Here is a 23646-nt window from a genome sequence, read left to right as displayed (position 1 = left end):
GTTAATTAAAACCATGGAACTATTCTTAAAAAGCTCAAGCTGGGATCATTGTTTTATCTTTAACTTTGATGCAGTTGCAAGTGGCAGATGTGATGTGGATGAAGGAAATGCATTCCCTGAGCAAGAACTCTATGTAGCAGGCTCTGGGAATCGCTGTTAATAGCAGTGTTAAGCAGAAGGAAGGCCCCTATAGCAAAAATTTGAAATTAAATTTCCAGAATATTGGAAATTTTGAGGGGCAAGCACTCCATATGGAGGGAAGACATACTTGTATTTATTTGTGTTGACACCATTTGGATGGGAAATAAAATCTGTGTGGCAGCAAGACTGCTGCTAGGGCTGATGAAAGATGCTGGGGAAAGACTTTGCCTTCCTAATGTAGATGAGTACAGAGTCTGGATAAATTGGATTCTTGAAGCACACCTCTTTTTCCTCCAACTTAAAAAGAAGAACACAGTGTTTAGGTAATATGTACACCATAGATGGTGTACATATTTAGTGACATGGTATTTATCTGTTTCATTAGAATCTAATCAGACCATTTAGGATTCTACACAACTTTACAGAAAACTGAAATAGAAAAAAGTACGGAGTTGGGAATTTTCTTCCTCAGATTAAGTAAATATAATATTTTCTGACTTGGTACTTGTTTTGTGGTATTGTTTGGTTTGTTGGTTTTTTATTTTGTGTTTTGTTTGGGTGCTTGTTTGTTTGGGTTCTTGTTTTTATTTAAATTAAACATAACTCTTTCCAAATATTTATTCAACATATAATATCCAGATGCTTTGCTGAATTTTAATTTTCTAAATTACATCAACATTTATATCCAGATCCTCTATTAAAAAAAAAATACAAAAAGACATTACCAAGAAAGATATGTACCAATCAAAACTATAAAACTAAAATTTCTTTTAATCTTATACCCACTGACCTATAAATTCAGAACTTTACTATCCAGAATGCTTCCAGAACCAGTTTTATCAGACCAAGAAATAAAAAGAAACCCATGGCTGTTACACAATAATTTTTTCCATGACCAAAGACCAACTTATTTAAAATAAACAAATTGTTGTTTTTTTCCTCCAAGTACCACACTACACATTCTTTCAAGTATCACAAAGTATCAGAGAGAGGAGAAACACATTAAAATGCATCAAGTTTGGAAAAAAAACAGAGTGCAGTGAACACTAACACATGCATATTATTTGCAGAAGAAGCTTAAAATATTTATAATTATTGTCTATGGTTATGGTAACCCAAATAGATCTTACCTAGTTAAAGTGTTAAAAAACTTCTAGGTGAAATCCTTGCTCAGAATTTTTATCTCTTTCACTGTGAATTTTTTTTTTCAGTTACACTTCTGGACCTTGACTGTGCCAGCATGACCTGAGCTACAGAGATGACAAACAAGTCACTTGAGGAACAGGGTTAACCCTGAAGAACCCTTTAGAAAGGCTGGCAAATACAATTCTTTCAGCATAGCCAAAGGTGACCATGCAGCAAGAGTTCTCTTTAATTCATGTTTGTTTCTAAGTCATGATTAATAAAGCTGATATTAGTCCTGCTCAACAGACAGACACAGTACAACAGGTGAAAAAGCTTCTCCTACTCAATAGTGTATCAGTCATAATTGTTTTGTGATAGGAAATGCATAAATGTTGCTTTTGTGTCAAAGCAAAATTAAAAAAAGCTAAAAAAATACAGCAACAGGATGCAAAAAATAGACTTTCCAGGACAACAGATGATTATAATAAATGCAGATATATATAGTGTAGTTACTTATGAACTGTTCTTCTGCATTCCATTTATAATTAGTTGTGAGCAGCATCTTTAAAGAACAGTTAATTGTCTTAATGAATGACATTAGTGTTATACCAAGTTGGGTGGCTCATGCTTTATTTCCTGTCATTTATAGAAAAAGAACAGTGATTAACTCACCTCCAGACATCAATATTGTTAACAACTGTGAATAACAAAGGCTAACTCAGCCTGTAAGCAATTCTGAAATAATAGTCCTTAACATAATTAACTTAAATTAGAAGATAAAAAGTAAGTCTTGTCCATGTTATTTTGCCCTAGCTAGTACGGATATACTATAACTACTAATACTTTTAACTACCAGATAGTGCAGATAGGATTTTCTGTTTAATCTACAATAAATTAAAAGCAGTACTTTGTCCTGTAGAAATAGATAAACAGTCTGTCCTCACCAGATAGACCTGTTGGAAGTTGACTTTATTTGCCATGTATAAAAATTCATTTTGAACTTCATAATTTTTGACAGAGAGGTCAGGGATGGATGTCTAGAAAAAAGAATATATTTAATGGATTTATAAACACCACAAGACACATGCAGAATCATGCCATGAATAGGGACTTCAGAGGCCAAAATAAATACAGGTCTTTGACATATCTGCCTTTTAATAAAGCTGGAAAAACCCTTTTGATTTCAGTGCAAAAGCAATAAATTTTTAACATATACAAAAATAAAAAAATTATTGATTCACTATGAATAAAACCCCAACAAAACTATGAATAAAATAATAAAACTAATAATGGAAACTTCTGTGGAAACATAAAAAAATGCAATATTTGCCTTACATATTCTCTGTTTCTGTTATATTTAAAGAACAAAAAGTTGAAGCTGAGTCCAGGAAGATGCAAGAAATGTGATCTAGCTTGTTTTCCTCCCCTCTTCTGTAAAGAGCTGAATTACATGCAAAATACCTGTTTCTACTTATTATTTTTAGCATACATTTAAATAACTCTATTGGTGTGGTTTCTGTGCAGCAAAAGTTATACACTGTGGAAATGTCAGGATAATTAGGCTACAGCCAAGCCTTTAATTCACCCATACGATTCACATTAATGTAACAGGGAGCTGTACAAACAAACCAAGGGCAAGAAGTCCTGTGGCCCTTTGGAGCACTGGAAAACTGCAAGTTTTTATTAGGGGGTATTTTCTTGCTTTTGGCATTCTGTGAAAGCACTGAAGTTCTGAATTATAGAAGCAAAGGTTTTTTTCCATGATACTGACTGCTGAATGTTCTGACATAATTTTCTCTCCAAAAAATAAGTATAATTTGATGTGATGATCTCAACTGCAGTCATTTATTCCAAATGAAATGCTAGATTTTATCTTTGCCTTCAGGTAGACTTTGTGGGAAACTATGCTGGAACCCACAGTCCAAATTTAATGATGTCTAGACATAAAAAAAAAAATAAAAATTCTGCAATCCAGAAGTGGGGCAAACAGAATATAAGCAGCATGTCATGTTTCAGCTTTATCTGGCATATTTTTCTACTGAACTATCAATTACCACTTCCCCATCTTGCCTAAGGTTGTACTAATACTGTCCTATCAAAATGTCCAACTTTGTCATCGACTATCATAAGAAGAATTCCTTGTCACTTCAAAAAGAGACTCTCCCAGCTATGCATATCCAAAATAAATCCCTTATCCAGAAAAAGAGGTTGGTTTGTACACAGGCTATATTTACATTTCTACCTTGCCATGGTATTAGGAAGCTTTAGCTGATGCATCTCATTTGCTGCTCCAAGTCCTCCACATGAAGTAAAGCAGACTCTGCCAGCGTTAATGATAGGAAGGGCAGATACAGCTCAAAGCCTGCTTTTCACAGAAATAGAAGTTGGGCAAGAACAAACTGGTAAGAGATGTGAGTGTTGTCATTAACTTTACATGTTAATATTTGTTTTTCAATTTTGTACATATGTCAAGTGCAAGCTAGAGAAAAAATGGTAGTTAAAAAAGAAGTTGGTAAAATGAAGATTTTAAAGACTACCCCTAGCTCACTCTCCTGTCTCTTTTACAAGACCACTTCTTTTGGTGTTTGTCATCTTGAGCAAATGCTCCCAGAAATCACAGATCATCTGCTATCCACACAAGCAGATTATAGAATAAAAAATACAAGTTTCTTCCCTGGAGCTGAAGGCCTGGAACTCTTGACACTTGAAACTTGAAAGGGCTTGAATGGTTTCTCCTTCACAATTTAAAAAGTATTTTATACATTTTGCTGCCCTTATTAGGTTGCAGGCAGTAGAAATGCTGACGAATAGCATTTTTATTTCAAATCTTTTGTTCAACAGTTCACAGCAGAGAAGTGACCTAGAATCCTCTAGATTTTCTATGACAGACATGCTGCAGTTATGGACCCTGTAGAGATTATTTTTAAAATATCATTGTTTCTAAAATGCAATCCTATGGTGTCCTGGATCTCTCCTGATCTTTTAAAGACTTGGGCTAGGGTAGAAGGTGACTGTATAGATATGGAGTCCTTTTTTTTCCATAATCTTACCAAATTTTAGCCTCGATGGTGATTTTTCCACATGTGCTTTAGTGATTATTTAATTTTCTCATTTTTAACATTTCATTTCCCAGTACAGCCAAATGCTATTTGTTCACTTTTGCTTTTCCTATTTATTCACTAAATTGCGGGAGAGGAGAATTCAATTAAAATAGATAAATACATTAAAGAGAACATATGAAGGGTTAATTGAATTTTACAAGAATTAAATATAGTAGAACATAGAACGCAATAACCATTTAATTTACAAAAAGGTGCTTTATTAAAGTTTACTTTCATTAGCTGACTAAAAACTGCTTCGACATTGAAAGCTTAATTGAATACCTGCAAAGACAATGAAAGAGGAATTTCTATCACCACAGTGAAATTCTGTGAACAAATGATTATTTTATTTAAAATTAAACATACAGAAATATGGGTCTATTAATTACTTGAATAGAATACTATGTTCCTGATTAAAAATATATAAATAGTGCATTTATAGCAGAATTAAAATGCAGTATTGCTTATGCTCTTGAAATAACTTCATATGATATATTATCAGTTAGGAGATTTTTCCCCAGTTTGCAGGCTAAAGACATCACACAATGTTATGTTCATGACAAAAGCAGGCATAAAGCTGCAGTGCACTGGGTAGAAGCACTGGCAGTTGTTACCTTGCCTGTAGCACTCAGTACTCTGGGGATAAAGTCCTGAACAGTGATGAGCACTGATTCAATCCACATCACCCTGCTGCTGAACCACAGTCTCCACTAACACTCTATGAGCCCCTGGACTGGTCTGCAGGAAGAGGAACTAAGGTTGGTTTAGTTTAATGTTACTTCCAAATTGCAGATAATATCTTATGATGGCTAATGACTATGCCTTATCTTTTTTTTTTTCTTTTACTTTTCAATAAAATTATATAGATCTCCTTTATGCAAAGAATAAAAAAATATCAGGAGAAATTTGTACTGACAAAGAGTTCTTTAGTAAGGTGCTGGTAGAATTCTGGGGATGAGAAAAGCCTTCAAGTTCATTACTGTTTTGCTGCTCCTTTGTAGGCCAGGGACTTTACTGGAAATCATCACCAGGCCTCTCCCTATTCACAAATCATACCAGTGAGGCTGTATGGGAAATAAGAACAAGTCTACTAATCCATATCTTTTTTTTTTTTTTCATTATAAGGTCTGGTACTACACAGAACTTCTGGATCTTGCCTTGTCCTTGCTATGAGAAACCAGGGTATTTAAAATGGTACGTGGCTTTTTAAATGAAGGAAAAATACATTAATATAAATATATAATAGTATAAAACTTGTATTTCAGTAATGTGAACCATACCATACCAATACCTATTGATAATGGTTCTTTCATACAGGAAAGAACCATAATCAGTTAATTATGGCTCTTTGTCAAATCAGTCAATCATAATACTATGCAACAGAATTAATTTATAAATGAAAATATTTCATTTTATTACTTCATCTTCATCTCTCTCTTATTATGATCTTAATATGATTTATCATGCTCATTTTCCTTTGTTAATATAACCTCCAATAGCACCATATTTTTAAATGTTTCTGTTTTACGGAATTATATTTAAGTTGGGCAAGAAGATTCTTTTACAATGTAATTGTATTTTTTACTGCACTACAAAAAAGATTTTCACGCAACAGAGTATTTTCTTACTAAGATTATCTAAATGTTTGAAATATATGAAGAGTTTAATTCTTCTGTTTTAATACTACTCAGATCATATAAATTAATGCTTTTCTCTCAGACATTTAACTATATTTAACTATATATTTTTTAAATTATTAAAGTTCTTCACAACAAATTCAGAAGAACAGACACAAAAAAATTGTGCAAAAAATAATATTATTAATACCAAATTTTTGGATGAGAAAAAAACTTTCCTCATTTTAAATAAAGCTGAAAAGGAAGATATGAAAACTAGTATCTAACTGGGTTGTATGAGTTTGCTGAGAAAGAAAGTGAGGTTCTTCAAATAATCACCTGGAATAAAAGAGACTGAAATCCCAGATGAAAGAAATATCTAATTGTCCATACAAGTGGAACAGCTGCAACCATCTAGACTGAGACAACCACTACAGATTATGTGTTAATTAACAGGTTCACAGAGTCTAGATCTTGAATAAGTGCCCATTTCAAATTTAGCTGAATTTGCAAGCAGGGTGGCAATTTAAATTTAGATCTTTTCTTTAAGAAGAGGTTTTCTAATCAATACAAGGAATTCCCAACCTGCTAAGAGTTATCTTTTTCAGATTGCAAAGCTATTAATCTACTGCATCTGGTTCTTCTGTATCAGAAATTATTTTGATTTTCATTTGTTACTGTAAGATTGAACCTTATTAGGTTAATGAGTTACTCATCTAAGTTTTAAATTCCTCTTTTCTGTTTTAAAATTTCAACAAATCAACTCACGATTTTTTTGTCCAACAATCTGTAGACTTCTACTGTTCCTCTTATCTTTTCAACACATTTTCAATTATCTTTCTTGATCTGCTGAGTTTTTCCATGAAGTCTCAGATCAATGACAATTCATTGTCTCCCTAGCTGAGGCTCTTTGATAAGGCCAGATATTGATTGTTTCCTGTTGTCTTATTTCAGTCTTTCTGACAACCTCTTTACTTTCCTGGTGCAGACTGTGAAACCATGCTCTTCCAAATTAGGTCTGTCTAATATTACAGTGAAATTTCTAATGATAGTACTATGAGTTACAGAGATTTTTTCACTTGAAAAAAATCAATGATGACATAACTCCTGGTAAATGACAGAATGGTTGCCCATTACTAAAGGAAACAAATAAACAAACAAACAAGAAAGAAGACAAAAGAAAAAAGTTATTATTAAAAAATCTTTAATTTTAGGACTATTGTTAATACATACTGCTATTTCTGGTTTTTTGGATTATTTTTAATTTTCAAATTACTGCAGTTTACAAAACAAGTCACAAACAAATACGTTCTGCTAATAAGCTCTCAATGGTTTGTGGAGGTAGATGAACACTTCTAGAAAAGTTAAAAGAATGTGCCATCTATTTAAAATGCTAATGTGCACAGGGTAGCAATAATAGTGTTTAAACAGAAAAAGGCACAAGTCCTTATTGATAGTGATAACTACTTAACCACATTTAATTTTTTTCAGAGCTGGTTGTTGGCCAGAAAAATTAGCCAAAAATTATGCAAATAATTTACTGCATTGAGTTTATGCAGCTTTAATTAGTAGAATTTAATTAATTTACTTTCTAATGCTGGTCCAGGAGTAATGAACATTCCAAAGGTATTCTGTATTGGCAATGCAATTTAGACATTTAATCTAAGTTTATAAATTTATAGTAGAAGTATACTCTCTCAGCCTTTTGTCTTGTCCATTGTATGGTCTGTGACAAACTCAATTTGCAAACCTTTCAAGGTTAGGAAATGTGTTTTACATGGCTTTCAAATATAACATGTAAATTGATGACACTTTTAAAATATCCAAAATATAATTCTCTTAAGTTAATTTCACCAGATAACAAAGTGGTACAATTGCATTTTGAAAAGAAAGGAAATTCACTGTCAATATCAATGATTAGTTTTGTTTGTACTCAGTATCAGACATTCACTGTCCTGGTCCTGCCGTCCACACTACTCCTGCCACAGGCCAGGATCTCACTGCACTTTTGGGCCACCTGGACACCTGCTGGGTCATGTACAGCTGGCTCTTGACCAACACCCCAAGTCCTTTTCCACCCAGTAGCTTTCTGGACATTCTGCCCCAAACCTCTGTTGGGGCAGGGGATTGTTTTAAGCCAAGGGCAGGACCCCAGTGTGGAGCCTCATGTAACTGGTGTCAGCCCATCAATCCAGCCTGCCCAGATTCCTCTGTGGAGCCTTCTTACTATCAAGATCCTCACAGTGTTCTCAAAATTAAGAGATAATGCTTTCCAGAAAATCAATGGAAAAAAATATTTCCTTTTCACAGGATGATTTAAAGTCCAAAAAAAATTCTCTGAGATAAACCGACTTTAGTGTTGTAAACACTTTCATCATGCCTTCTGAGCTATTTTGAAGGTAGAAGTCACCTGGTTACAAATGTTAAAATTATTGTCCTGTGGAATTTGACATGATGGTATTTCTGACTTGTCAATTCAGAAATATAAAGAATGAATAATGTAGAAAAGATTAACAGAGCATGTCTGCTTATTTTTAGATTTCAAGATATGTAGTAAAACTGTAGGATTTGCATACTTGCAGCTATCACAGTTCAACAAAAAAAAAGGAAAATATGCATACACAAAGTAAAAATATCTTCAATAACCTGAGGCAGATTAAATGCCAAGGCAGTAAAGGCAGCAATAGAACTTGATCAGCATCTACTGGGATGTGCATTTCCATGGGCTCAGGAGTCCCATTTCAACCCAGTCTGGATCCATCAGTGCCCTCTAGCCAGCCTTTGGAAGCCTGCTGCACAGATGCCTTGCCCTGTGATGCAGTGGGCTGAGCTCTGTAAGGACTTTCAGCTCTGTGTTGGTACTTTATCTCCAGCCTGGCCCTCACCCTGTTACCAGCCCCTGGCTCTGTGGCCCATGTCCCAGCTGTGGATCTGTGTCCCATTGAAGAGAGCACAGTCTGTGTGAAACTGACCCAGGGACCCTCAGTTTCAGGTTCTTTGTCCAGCCTTTGCTTTTCTCTGAAAATAAAATTCCATTTAATTTGATCTATGTCAAGCTAACTTCAAAATCTGTCTGTATTTGCAGGGAAATAAATCCTTCAAGAATGCACATTTGATGTTCATATTAAACAAGTTAAAATTATTACTCTTGGTTACTTCCTATGGGTTGCTTAGAATAGACTCATAAAATAATTCAGGTCAGAGAAACTTCAGGAGAGCTCTAGACCAACCTCCTGATCAAAGCAGAGTCAACTGGAAGAATAGATCTGAAAGGGGAGATTCCACAATCACTCCAGAATATTTTGGTAAGTATGTCTGTCTTTCCATTCACTTCAATGAAGACCCTTCCCACTAAGCTCCACACAAGTATTTGAAGAATCCTGTGACACCTCTCTGTCCCAAGAAACTCCTCTCCAGGCTGAAGAAGCTCATCTCCCTTCCCCTCTCCTTGAAGGGTGAGTGCTCCATGGCGACCCTTCCCTGAACTTGCTGCAATGTATCAGCATCTTTCTTGCACTGAGGATCCAACAATGAAGGCCACATTCCAGATTTAAAAGCTGCGGAAAAATTTGCTTTCCCTGGTTTACTGACTGCACTTGCATTGAGGCAGCCCAGTATGCTATTAACTTCCATGGTTTCCTGGGTGCACTGTTGAATCATGTAACAAATATTTGAAGCTTATGTTTATCCTGTTACAAGAAAAGAATTTTCTATTAGCATTTTCCCAAAACAACCCAGTAACAGAAAAGATGATTTTAGGCCCAAATGAATGACATGAACAGGTGCTCCTGATATATTAATTTTCTTTTAAAAAAGAGTATAGCATATCTATGAGGGTCTAAAGAAAGAAAAATATTAAAAGAATTCTGGCTGGAATCACAGAAAAGCTGTTGCTTTGGGTTTTTTTTATCCTGAAGCTGACCTTCTCTGTAATATGAAAATCAACACTAGATTTATCTTCCAATATTTACTGGAAAGAAAAAGGTCTGTAACACAAGACTTGAAATAAAGCTTTTCATTTGTTTCCAAACATTAATGGTGTTGCCTTTTAACATGTGGATGTATAAGGATAGATATGTTTGTTTTGTATACCAAACAAAGAGACTGAATCATTGCCACAGAATAAAAAATGGGTGACTTTTAATTGATGCCCTGTCAGTTACAACTAATTAGTTCTTTCATCTTGTTCCTAAAGTAAAATCAGTTGATAACTATCCTTAGAATTCTGTGCAGTTTCTGTGATAAATGAAATGAAATTAATTTAGTTATTCTCAAAGAAAAAAAAGAGTCAACAGATCAGATGAACTGTAATGAAGTTGTAATTTTGATCAGGAATAGACATGCACATATTTAGGCCAGATCTGTAGACCATAACATTAAATATAGAGCAAATCCAAGTAAATTCTGTGAATAAGTTTCCTAGCTTCAATCTTTCAAAGAAGCAGACAAATTCAGAAAGAAACCGAAAACTACTCTTGCCTTTGTTGCATACAGGCAAAAATCATAGGAAAAACCCACCAGCAAATAACAGGTGAAATGATCAGACAGGTTGGTTGAGGGTAGCAGTATGGAGGAGGTTTTTAGTGCTCTGATGAGGACAGGATGAATTTAACTGCAATACTGCTGTGGCCTTTCAGCCCTCCCACGAGTTGAAAGTCCCAGCTGCCCTAGGAGTCACTGCAATGCTCATCTGTGACCCAAAGGCAGGAGCAGCAATAATGCCACAAGTACTTATGGTTTTCACCATGTCACATGCTCCTATGTGAAAAAAGTGTAAAACTGATTAAGATTTCTGGGGAATGGGGTGAAAAACATTTATACTCAAATATGCGTGATCATGGCAATCAAGAGAAAAAAACTGTTTGCTGCAGTGTGGTCTGGTATGATTTAGCTATACACCTACAACTCCTATTCATTTATGCTTACTTTATAGTCAATAGTAAGGAAAAAAAATAGCATAGTACTCTGGAATTGTTTACCTCTACCCTCCAAGGTACAGGATGTCTGCAATGATGGTACAGGATATTGGCATAAGCACTGTAATATGTGTTGGAAGATATGTCTAGTGAATCCTTACCACCTAATTCCTCACACATGATAGGAGTTATAAACTGATGTAGTAATCTTTAAAAATGCCACCTACAAGATGGTGTGCTAGGATTAAAGGAGAGAGCTATAGAAACAATGCCATTAAAATGAAAGTTTAAAAAAAATTCCTAAGAAAGGAAACCAATGCCAAAAAACACGGCAGTATCCTTTTTTCCTTCTTTTGCATTTTTGTTTGAAGTAGTACCTGTAGTGAAGACTGATGCATGTCATGATTTTCATGGACAGTTCAGAACATTCTATCTATCAAATAAATAAACTTAAGTTCTAAAATATAGAGACAGAAGAAGACAAAAGAACTCCATCCCATAGAGGTGAATAGTGAAAGTATATTCTGAAATATCTCACATGGAAAAGCCAAACTTAAAACCAAAGAGGTTCCAGATGAGAGTTCGGAAAAAAGAGATCTCAGTCTCAAGGGAAATTGAAACAGTTCAAAGGAAAATAAGTGTTAAGATTTAAAAGCCTTAAGTGTTTCTTTTTTAACTATTTTCAATCTGTAATACAAAGTTAATCTTTGGGACTTTATTTTTTTCATTTTTAATCTATGATTTCAAGTCTGCATAGTGATTAAACAGGATTCAAATGAATATAACAGACATGCTGTGTAACTCTGTCATGAAAGACCCAAAACCAAACATGACAAACTTGCTTCATGGAGCCTTTTCAACTCAAAACAATCTTGAGAATCCAAAATACTGTGATGCATTTTCTCCTAAGCACCAAGCATCAGTTTTGTGTGAGTAAATCTGTCAGCAGGTTTTAAGCATTGAAATGCAGATAATTAGTGAGTCAATTTACAGCTCTGACTGTTGCAACCTCCTATTGTCACTCTGCATTAGACATGATGCGTCAAGATGCAATTTGATAAATGTTTTAAATTAAAGTAAATGTGCTGTTTCCAATGGAGATATGTTTTCTCACAGCATCAGTTGTTTGTATCTCATTTATGATTTTGGTTGCTTGTGTTCCTGCTGGTGGTTTTAAGCCATACAGCAGGCTGGACTAGAGAAAAGGATGAAGAACTAATACAGATGCAACAAAATTTGTTTTCATCCATATTATTTTCCTGAGATTGCTCCCTATATAGCCTGGTGAGTGCTGAGCAGAGAGGGAGAAAGAAACATGACAATAGGAATCAGATGAAGTCTGTGGGACCTCAAAAGCAATAGTGACATTAAATAATCAAATTAAAATAATTTTCACTGCTTTTTCAATTCCTTTTTCTTCTCTCTAGTTCTGACTTGATCTCACCAAGTAACTCCCTGAAAATTTCTCTAGTGCTGTGCTTATTTTTCTTGGTCTGCTGGTCAAAACTGAAATGTGTTGCCCACCAACAATAATGTGAGAATGCATGTTATAAGAGTCTTCCGTTGACTTTGCAGTATAACTAAATCTGTTTTGTCAATGCTTAAGTTCTGTCTCCTTTTGCATTTTAATTTTGAAGAATTTCTTATTTTGATTTCTTTTCCAATTAACTCCTTGGTTTTGATCAATTTTCCCTGGTTTTATTAAATGTTATTTTATGCTGCACTTAAGAGGTATCCTATGAATAGTAAATAAATAAATGTATTTAAATTATAAAGTGACTGAAACTGTGGGTTTAGATTAGATTTTATGAAAAAGAGCATGGTGCTAATAATGCCAAGGTCACAGACTTGATCCTGGTATGGGCCATTCACTTAAGAGTTGGACTCAATACTCCTTGTGAGTCCTTCCCAACCCAGAGTAGTCTGTGATTCAGTGAAAAATTCCTTGCCGTGAGTCACTGGAACAGGCTGACCAGAGAAGCTGTGAATGCCACATCCCCAGAAGTGTTAAGGTCAGGCTGGATGGAGCTCTGACAAATGCATTCTAGTGGAAGGTGTCCCTGCCCATGCCTGGGGATTTGAACTAGGTAAGGAATCTGTATTTCATGGCTTCTCAACAATATGTGAAGCTGGAATGTATTTTAGGTGTGACAGTAGCAGAATTGTGGGTGGAAGAAGAAAGTTTTCCAAATTAAGATGCCTCATGCCCAGAATAACACATTCTTATTTCTTGCAGTATGAGCTCCTGTCACAAGCACCGAACTGAGCAATGCTACACTGTAATTAAAGATGACACAGCACGTTTTTATTTAACAACAATATTTGCCTATAAACATCTTATTCTTGTCAGCTGTCTACTTACTATTAACTAGTAATCTGGAGTGACAGGATGCTGAGAAGAATAAGTATTTAGCACAGACTTTTATTTCTACATCATCAGTTCAAACCTGGACTTCATGTTGAGAAGCCGTCGTTTAGGAACATTTTCTTACCCTGTGATTTCAAATCATTTCCCATAGGATGCATATTTCATCACAAAATCAGCTCTACAACTGGCACTAAGTGCATCAGTGTTGATTATATCTTTAAGAGAGACTGGGAATTGAATGCTGCAAGTGGCAACGGGATCTGGTCCTAAAAGAGCTAAGAACACATTGCTTAGAAGCACACTGACAGAAGAGTAAGGTAGAACAACATTAATGCTCAATTAAATTTTAAAAAATATTTTGTGATCCTAATATTTTTATTTCTTCTTTAATCATGCAACAAATGTATAAGGATGTCTCCAAGTATTCTAATTTTTTTCATATGAAAGCAGTAGGATTATTTTCTGATGTCAGGTTTCTTCATTTTCTCAATACACACTTCACATGCTATTTTATAGCAGGTAAAATGTAGAATGCAAAATTAAAAACAAAAGAAAAGAAGGCATAAGAATTCTGCACCAAAACTCCAGCTGATACTTTGATAGGTTTTCTTTTAATTATTCCATTGGTACTATTTTCAGAAAATTCTTTTTATATGTTACATTCTACATGTAATGAACTAATGTTTTTTTAGTATGTAATCTTCTAGGATTTAAAATAAATATCTATCAAGAATTAACCATGAATTCATGAATTTATCAGAAATCAAGATTTTATTATTACTTTTTCTTAGAATAAATATCTGTTTAAAAAAAATAAGCTAGCTTTTAAATTTTAAAAAGAAGTTTTAAAATTTTGTGAATGCTTTGTGATCTTTCCAAATACATCTATAGTATTTATTTTAGCTAAATAATTTTTAGCTGTAACATACCACTGGTGGTTCATGAAACGTTAGTGGCCTATTGTCACCTGGCAAAGGAATGACATTTTCTTTATGATGTTCAGGGGTTCAAAGGAGAAAGACTCTTCCAAAAGAAGATTACTATTTGCTTGTATTTAATTATTTCATATATATAAAAATACATTTTAATTATAAATTATTTTCAATAATTTAAACTTTTTTTTCCGAATTGTGAGGCAGTTGACTGTCCATCTAGTTCACAGTATTATTATTCCATCTCAAAGCTCTCTACACTTGCACTGTTTTCCTTGGATGGTCTCATAGGCTATTGAGAAATTCTCTGCTAAGAGTTGCTCAAAAAAGTAAATATCTTTCAAAATACACTTCTAAAAAATTTCATTTCACTTTAGAAGGCAGAGAATTCCAGTGCTGAGTAAGCAATTGCTTTTCTCTTCATGTTAAAATAAAACTGATGTCATAATCACCACTAAATTATTTTACTGGTATTGTTCAGGATGATGTTAGTGACTGACAAAACTGGATACTTAAATTTCACCTATTTCCAAGTATTTTACACGTCACATAATTTGTGCTCAACAGTATGACTATCTTTTATAGATTTAAGTGTCCAGATATGAAATATAAATTTAACTCACATGAAAAACTTGCAAATTTGAAAACCTGCTAAGATGACAAAATGAGTCTTTTAGGTTACAGTTCTGTATTATTCCGTATTATGTTCTCTCCATAAATAAATTTCTCCATCTGCAGAGCTCCTATGTTTTGAAGAGTTTTTAAGATTGCCTGCTGGCATACTGAACCTGTTCTTGCAGATCTCTGTATTTTGATATTATTGCTACAGAAGTTCTGTCAAAGCTATCACAAATCAAAGCCAAAATGCTATCAAAAACCAAATGCAGATTGAATGATTAAGCCATGTAATTCTAGATTTGTAAGTGGTATTTAGCAGCAGTTTCATTTTTATGAATTGTATGGATATTTCAAAGTCTGATATTGTGAATTACTATTTAAAGATTTCATTGAGCTGTAACTTAAAACTTGAAGGAAGCACCTGCTTATAAACATGGAGCTGCATTGAATTAGGTACTTTAATGAGCACTATACACTGGTTCCTTCAGAATACTGTTTCAGCTACATTGGATTATAGTTATCAATGCTTGTCTAGACATGGGATCAAAATGTGAATCTTAAATTAGATTGCCTTAAGATCTGCTTTTGTCAGGGTACTGTACTTAACAGTCCAGTAGCTGAAGAATATAAGTTCACCAAGAAAACCTTAGACTCTCTTGGGAAATTTCTTTCAAGACTTCCAGTATATATTCAAGTATTCTTTTAATGAAAAATGACATTGGAAATATAAGAAAAAACCTGCTAAAGTAAGGCTGACATATAATTAAGATTCAAATTAATCACTGTCTTAGTTAAGCTTCAATATGAGGCACGTATCAAAATGATAAATTGCAGTACCATAAGTTGACAAATATAGCTTATTTAACAACATTATTCTGAAAGAAATAAATTAAACAGAACATTGAAATAGTAAGTGGATTTTTACCAGATTAAGGGACAGACATCTTTTTTTTCCCAATAATTTAGTTTTTATCAAGGCAGAAGAAATTATATGTTTTTAATTGGTTTTTAACTTTCAAAGAATGACATTTTTTGCAAAAGATAAAACAAATAAATATATTTCCATTCATTTGTCTGGAACAATATTATGCATGTTCTGTGGCTCTCTAATCAATCAACTTTTTTTTTTTAAGATTTATCAAAGAAAATTGAGCACTCAACAACCGCTAGAGGCTAACTGCTAATTATGGTAGAATAAAACTCGATCTGTAATCAAGCACGTGTGCATGAGCTTTTTTCCTAAAAATGATATGTTATTTTTCAAACAAAAGAACAGGGAAGAGAGTGACAAGTCTATTTAGATGAATTTATGACACATTCTCCCAAAAATAGGATGACAAATATTTGGCAGCAGAAACAATCTTTAACTGTACTTTCTGAGTACTGATAATAAAGTGACACAGCCATCTATAATGAGCTTTTGAGAGGTTCTAGTGGTCAGATACTCCCTCCTGCATGGTACAATCCCCTGCCTGCAAGACAGACCTCTAGTCTTGGACTGTGTACTCCTTGCCCGGAGCTCAGGAATATTTTTTTACAATTTTACTGAGCAACTGCTCTTTTTTCAGCCTCACAACTGCTGCTTCATGCTATTCACTCATCTAAATGGTAATAAGATGGCCAAGGGAAACCATAAGGTGATCTAAGGTTGATATGGGATTCTGAGGGGAAGAACGGATGCATGTGATCCCTTAAGGCGTTGGTATCCCTTTCAATCCTTCTGATTAGGAAAAAAGTTCTGGCTGCAAGTGCATCCAGCAGAACAATGCCTAGTTGCACAGTTGTCTTCACACGTCTTCATAATCATAGTAGCTCATCTGAAGACAAAGTAGGAGTGCTGGGAAGAAATGAAACTGCCTGATCAGCACAAATAAGAATATAGTCGTATGTAGGCATTTTTAACTCAGAAGGAGGGCCTTTAAAAACACTATTTTCACTCTTTTAGGGGACAGGGACCTAACTACAGAGTAAAAGAAAACTGAGCCCAGGTTTAGAAGGAAGGCTGAGAAGTAAGTACTAAAATTAGGACACTAGACTTTAAGATATCATATTTGGATTTATTTGGGGAATTTTTAGGCAGAATCTCCTGGGAAGCAATTATGGGGAGGAAGTATAGTCAGAGAGATGGATGATTTTTTTAAATGACAACCCAACTATTTTAAGGGGAAGTGAACTTTGGCAAATGACTCATGAGGCTAATAAGGGAGCTTCCTAATGAACTAAAATGCAAAGAAGTACAGACAAAAAAAAAAAAGGGAAATAGGGTGGACAGAAAGGTATTAGGAATGGAACTTAGGAAGAAAAATCAAGAAGATCAAAGTCCAAGGGGGCACTAACACTAGGGAAGAGTTTCATGGGTTATGCAAAGGGCCTTGACAAGTATGCTCGTGGCAAAAAAGGGTGGAAAAAATGCAGATTCACCAGGTGGAAAAGACAATAATATTCAATATGGAAAAGGCCAAGGAACTCCATGCCCTGTGTGCATTGTTCTTCATAAGGAGTAACCTGTTCATATATCAGTCCAGTTGGGAAGGAGAGTGGTAATTGGTTCTGGGTTTACATTGAAAAGTTGGATATATTCAATTCACAGATTCACCCAAGGACACCAGAAGAGCTCTCTCCCCCTGCTCTACCTGAAAAGCTGCTGTCTATAATCCATGAAAAATTATAGCAATCAGCAGTAGTCCTTCATGATTAGACAGATTAGTGATACATTTGTCCTAATGAAAGCGAGAGGGATTGCTACAGACACTATAAACAAATAATCCTTCCCTCAGTTCCTGGAAGTAGCCTTAAGAACACATTTTTGTATTCCCTTTTCCATCACCTAAAGAATGACTCTAACTGGGAGTAGTTAGCACAGTCTTACCAAGGGCAAACTCTGCTTGGTGAACCCAAATGACTGAAATCTGGTAATTTAGGCATCTGAAGGGATGTAATAGGTGGCCACTGCTTTCAGCAGCAACTGGCCACTCTGAAATCTGGTGATTTCCTCACCTGGCCACAGGAGCCCACACCTGGGACAGCTTGTGGCCTGGTGATGTAAGTCAAGCCAATGGACTTTTTTGCTGCTTTCCCATTTGTGGATTTAACCAGTTTCACTGCTGAGTAAGTACCCCAGAGAAACACACAGACACAAGATACCGACAGATGGGGCTACAGACTGTCACAGGCAAGACTCTGCTTTGCCAGCACCCCTGAGCATGAGCACCAGTGGTGAAATCCTCTCTCTGTTTGGCAGACACAGGAGGCCATCCATGCAGGCACACACACACACAGAATTACCTGACTGCATGGGCACACGTACATTCACGGGTCCCACAGCTGCCAGCATGATCCCTCTGCCTGCCTGGAAACCCCACCCAGATTCCAGGCTCCCTTACAGCCTCGGGAGTCCCCTCATCACTGGCTGGTCCAGCTTGATGCTCACTAGCAAACATGCAGTACTGGCACACTTGTCCAGCATGGTACCTCACCCTAAATCCAGATCTCCTTCCTGCTGGTTAGTCCAGATGGAAGCGTGCAGGTGAGTGACCCATGCACACCCAGAGTGGAGAGGCTGAGGGGAGTTGTCACCACAGAGCCTCAGCACCTGTCACACGGCTTCCTCCAAGCGCTGGCATGGAGCCCTTCCCTTGCTTTGCTCATGCAGGTTCCTCCTGATAGCTGTTTTTTGGGACACACTCCATTCCCACCCCGTGAGTGGCAGCTGAGATCCCCACCCTCTGCAGTAGCTGGCACAGAGACCCCAGGCTCTCCAGTAGCTGGTACCAGACCAGGGTTACCTACAAACCCAGCCTGGCTCCAGTAGCTGGCACTCAGCCCCTTTAACCCTCACACATGCACCACAGAGAGAGATTGCTCTGAAAGTTAAAAACAGATTTAATAAGAAGATAGGACAGGTTATGGTGATCAGGTGCAGGCCTCAGCCAGACAGGTGTACTGATCAGAGCCCTTTTTCACAGAGCTGTAACAAAATGATGAAAATACAGAAGAATGACAGAAAATAATTCATTATTTGGAAAATTAATGTTAATGCTTCAAAAGCCCCTATTAAAGAGAAAGAATACTCTGAAGCCTCTGATTTAATTGCAGTACTTAAGAACTTCCATAAGAACTCACAGATTCTAATAATAAGGGCTCTATAATTTAGCAGATAAAAGCAGAACAAAAGCCAGCAGCTGGAAGTTCAAAAATCAGAATTAAAAAGTCTTACTTCTAAGTGAGGCAGAGTGATCAGTGGGATCAAAGAAAGTTTTCTTAAAGCTTGATGTCTTTGAGAGCTAACTTTGTTTCCAGAAGTTATTCTTTAGACAAATCAGTGGTTGTGGTATCAAGAAAATAGTGGGAAATGCTATAAAAATTAACCAGATTAAGTCCACAGAGCTATTTTTCTCTCTGCTTCCTCTGGACTTATACAAGAATGATGGTACCAGTACAGCATATAGGTAAAATAGGTAGTAGCACCATGGCAACCTGGTATTGCTTTCATAAGGAATTCTACTGTACAGCTTTACTAAGCATCTGGCATTTGGAATGGCATAAAAATCTGTAGTAGATACAAGTCTATGAAGAGGAATTAGTGGGATGTTTTCCATCCAAGCTAGTATTCCAGGACAAAAAGGATTTGTTAGATAATTTTCTGGGACTTCCTAGACAATTTGGCATATATTTGTCCATTATTTGTCCATTGAGACAAAATACAGAAACTCCAGCACCCATTTTTTTTCCTTCTTCTTGCTATCCAACATGTTGAATAGAACTATAAATAGAAAATATATGCTTATGTCTAGCATGTTGCTAGACATAACAGCTTATGTCTAGCATGTTGCTTTGTTAGATTTGGTATGTTTCATTTAAATGTATCTATGCAATTTAATCCTTTCCTTTCCTTTCCTTTCCTTTCCTTTCCTTTCCTTTCCTTTCCTTTCCTTTCCTTTCCTTTCCTTTCCTTTCCTTTCCTTTCCTTTCCTTTCCTTTCCTTTCCTTTCCTTTCCTTTCCTCTCCTTTCCCCTCCATTCAATTCAATTTTTATTAAGGGGCTGTTGAAGCAATGTAATGACAGAGAGCAGCCACACCCACAGCAGTTTTAGCAAAATGTGAACAGAACAACAAAGAGCCTGCAGTATCCATCAGGTACCAGCTTGGTGACAAACTTACAGCTTCAATTCAGTGTCTTTTACAACTCCAACCTGGCAAACAATTTTTCAGGATTTATTATAGAAAGCACTCCAAAATCAAACAATAATTCATTAGTACTCCTTTAAATGTTATATTAAGCTAGCAGTGATATTATTAGCTTTATACACCTAGGACTTCATGTACCTTACCTGAATCCCAGATTGAGATTATGTGTAGCCACATTTCTGAATTCTGATATGCAGGAGAGCTAAAAATTGTTTATCCTATTTATTCTCTAGCTTTATACCAACTGCCAAAATTATTTTTAGCACCCACATCCTGACATATTTAAGTCCTACTAGTATTTCTTATCTACATGCTTCAATAATGCTGTACATCAGCTACCAGTTTTTCTTAATATTTCTGAAAGAAATGCATGATAAGTCCACAGAAGTCACTAGATGGAAATCCTATTCTGTTAATAAACACCATCTGCTCCTTTCTTTGCTTCCCCACCTCCCATTATTGATAAAGCTGTGATCATGCTTGAAATTTTAAACATTGCACTCAGATCCCTCTCAAAAATATTTCAGCCGAATTTCTGAACTCCATGGCAGCACTGCAGTACAAATATTAAGACTATTTCATTACTTATACAGTGTCTAATAATTCAGTTTTGTAATATGGATTTAAAATTATGTGCAGCAGTACAAACCAGATAAAGTTATATTTCATACCACTACTATAAATATTTGCAATTCACCTCCTGGGCATTCAGAGTTTCCACTATAAGGGTAATCTATATATTAAATTTTTCTATTCTCTACCATGGCCAATAGGATAACACAAAAAATGTCTATCATATTTAACTTGAATAAAGATTGCCATAAATTCTAGCAGTCCATTTCTTAATGAAGTCAGTGATTTTAGCAATGTCAGCTACCTGTTTAAAAGCTGTAAAATACCACAGTGGGAACAGAAGGAAGCACTGTTCAAAGCAGGACTAGGTCCACTGAATCCCCTTTGCTGTGTGGCCAAGCTGCTCCGCTGCTTTCTTTCTCAGCAGCTGTATTTCCCCTCCCGTACTCTTCATGAATAAAGCTGCTTATGTATCTTAGGACAACAGGAAATGGAAAAGTCCTTCGACCTCTTCTGTTCCAAAACCAAATTATCCCACAAGAAATAAAATAAAAGGGCACATCTACGCTGTACTTAGCCTAAATTATCAAATAGGAAATTAAGCATAGCATTCCTTCTCCAGATATTAATACATGTTGTAGAGAGCCTGAAAGCTACTAAAAACCTCCCCATAAACCTCTCCAGAAAAAAACCAACAAAACAACAAAACAAAACAAACAAACAAACAAAAAAACCCAGGCACAGAATCAGCAGGTTTAGAACTTCCCCATTTCTTACTCCAACCAGCAATGCTGTGTTACTAGACAGTGATAAAATTAGCTTCAGGGTATTTTTAAAATCCCTCCTTAATTTTTAGTGCTCCTCACCATTTTCTGTTGTCACTGTAAGTGAAGTCTGTTACTTTTGAGTAATCTGCTCCAGTTTTCTCTCATGAACTAATTTTTCTTCAGGGGTATTGTGCTATATAGAGAGGGGTGATTATCAGATGTGTTCTTTTCTGAATAATAAAGAAATTAAACATGAAGAAGTTTGTGTATAATGGTACCAAAGATAACTCAAATATGCCACTTGATAGAGGAAAGAAAAAGGGGGTGAGAAGAAGAGAAAGAAGGAGAGAAGAATGGAGGGATGAAGATTGCAGACTGAGGCTTATGATATTGATGTTTAGCAGGCCAGAGTTGATATTTTGTGGTCTACAGTGCCCTTGGTTTGACTGAATGCAATTGCAGTGGATTATATAAGGTGGATCAGAATAGTCTTTCTATTAATGATACAATTTTATATCTTTTCATAAACATTTTTATTCTCATGACATCAGAAAATTAATATGTTCCTATATGGTATGATCAAGAAAGTCCACATGGATTCATATTTCCCAGAGATTCTGTTAGGTACTCTGGAGTTTCTTGTCAACTTTCAGCTCAACTGCAAATTTGTCAAGAGGATGAGATAAAATAGATATTTGGAGGCTTTGTTTATTTTATTTTATTTTTTCTAAATAGTGAACAGTAATGGATTCCATATATCCATATACCTATGAAATCTATTTCAAATCATCTCAAAAGAAAATGTTTTAAATTATCTCTGATTATGAAAGGTATGTTCCTTCTTTTTCAAATTACAACTGGATCTAATCCCTTCAGATATATGTCTCTCTACTTCTCACCCTATCCTCTCAAGCCACCTCTATAATTTTGCTTTATTGCAATGACAGGTTGTTAATCATTTCTATCTTAAATTTCAAATTACATATCCATAATGAAGCTTTAAATTATGAGGCCTGATATTTAAGGGTGCTAAGTATGTAGATGTTTCATCAAGAAGCTAAAAAGGAGCTACTGGGCAATCAAAATTTTTGAAAACTGGATACTAGGCAGAACCAGATCTTAAAATGTTGATTGCAGGGTTATACATGTTCACAAAGAGTACAAGAACAGAAATGGAAATTTCCCTGATGTGATTATCATTTAAATACATCTATTCTCTCACATCAAGGAAAGAGGCATTAAATGAATGTAATGTAATGTAATGAGTTTTCACTTTGCTATCTGGGTTTAAAGAGGATAGCTTCACATGAAGTTGGAAAAAATATAGTGAAAGAAAAATTCTCTGAATGAAGTTAGCTCGATTCAGGTCTTAAAACTGTAGATCTGGCTGTGGAAAGGGAGATTCCATTGAACTAAAACTCTGGTATCCAGCTTAACTTTTTTGAAAATTCCTAATTTCACAAAACAAAACATCAGTTTCAAAAAGAAATTAGTATCAAGTTCAAGATAACAAGTTTATGCTTTGTTCTAAAATGCTGATTTCTGTGGTTGAAGGTAAGATTTCCCCAGATTTTATATTGACCCAGGAGATTGAGTTCTATTAATGAGCATGTTATTTTCACCTAGAAAGGAGCTGTGTGAGGGGTCAGTCATATGTGCAAGCTGAAGTCTTTGACTGATCATCCATTTTAATCTTAATTAATCTCTATCATAACTGAGATGCATAGCATGCTATGTGTTAGCGTTAGCAGTGCAAAATCTTTCAATAAATTGTTTATAGGGACAGATGATATCATACATAATGAATTCAATTCATGCATGAGAAGCATATATTTTGCATAATTAAAAATCCATAGGAATTTCATAGTGCATTTTAATAAAACAGTTTTAATTATCTGCTGCTGAACAGTTACCAAATGCTTGAAAAATAACAGACTGCAGAGTAGCTGTAATCTAGACAGAACCACTTACATATAGCCTGAATTTCTCTTTTATGTGCGACCCACCCTCCAAAAACAAAAGATAGTGCATAATAGTTTCATCTATTTTCTGTAATAAATCAAGGAACAAGAAAGACCTAAAAATTATTTTATGTTTTTCATTTTCTATCTTGGTACATAGGAGAGAATTTCTACATGAAGTAGAATTCTAATGCATCATACCTAAAGGTAAATTATTCCAATGGCTGAAGACATTTTCCTACAGAGTGATTCTGGGCTGTATTTCTACAGCAGCTCTTCACTGTATTACCAATTTTTGGATAGTTTCCTGGCTATCAAAGTGTTACTCAGCTAGTCACTTT

At 35.3% G+C, this 23646-nt stretch overlaps 1 protein-coding gene across 3 annotated transcripts in view; it reads right to left on the bottom strand.

The window, feature by feature from the left end:
• CSMD3 (CUB and Sushi multiple domains 3) overlaps positions 1-23646 on the bottom strand; it is a 594913-nt gene that overhangs the window by 464011 nt on the left and 107256 nt on the right. The window lies entirely within an intron of this gene.

Source organism: Agelaius phoeniceus, chromosome 1, assembly GCF_051311805.1.
Source record: "Agelaius phoeniceus isolate bAgePho1 chromosome 1, bAgePho1.hap1, whole genome shotgun sequence".
Classification (NCBI taxonomy): domain Eukaryota; kingdom Metazoa; phylum Chordata; class Aves; order Passeriformes; family Icteridae; genus Agelaius; species Agelaius phoeniceus.
Note: the sequence above shows the minus strand (reverse complement) of the source record. Positions and strands in the feature narration are given on the sequence as shown.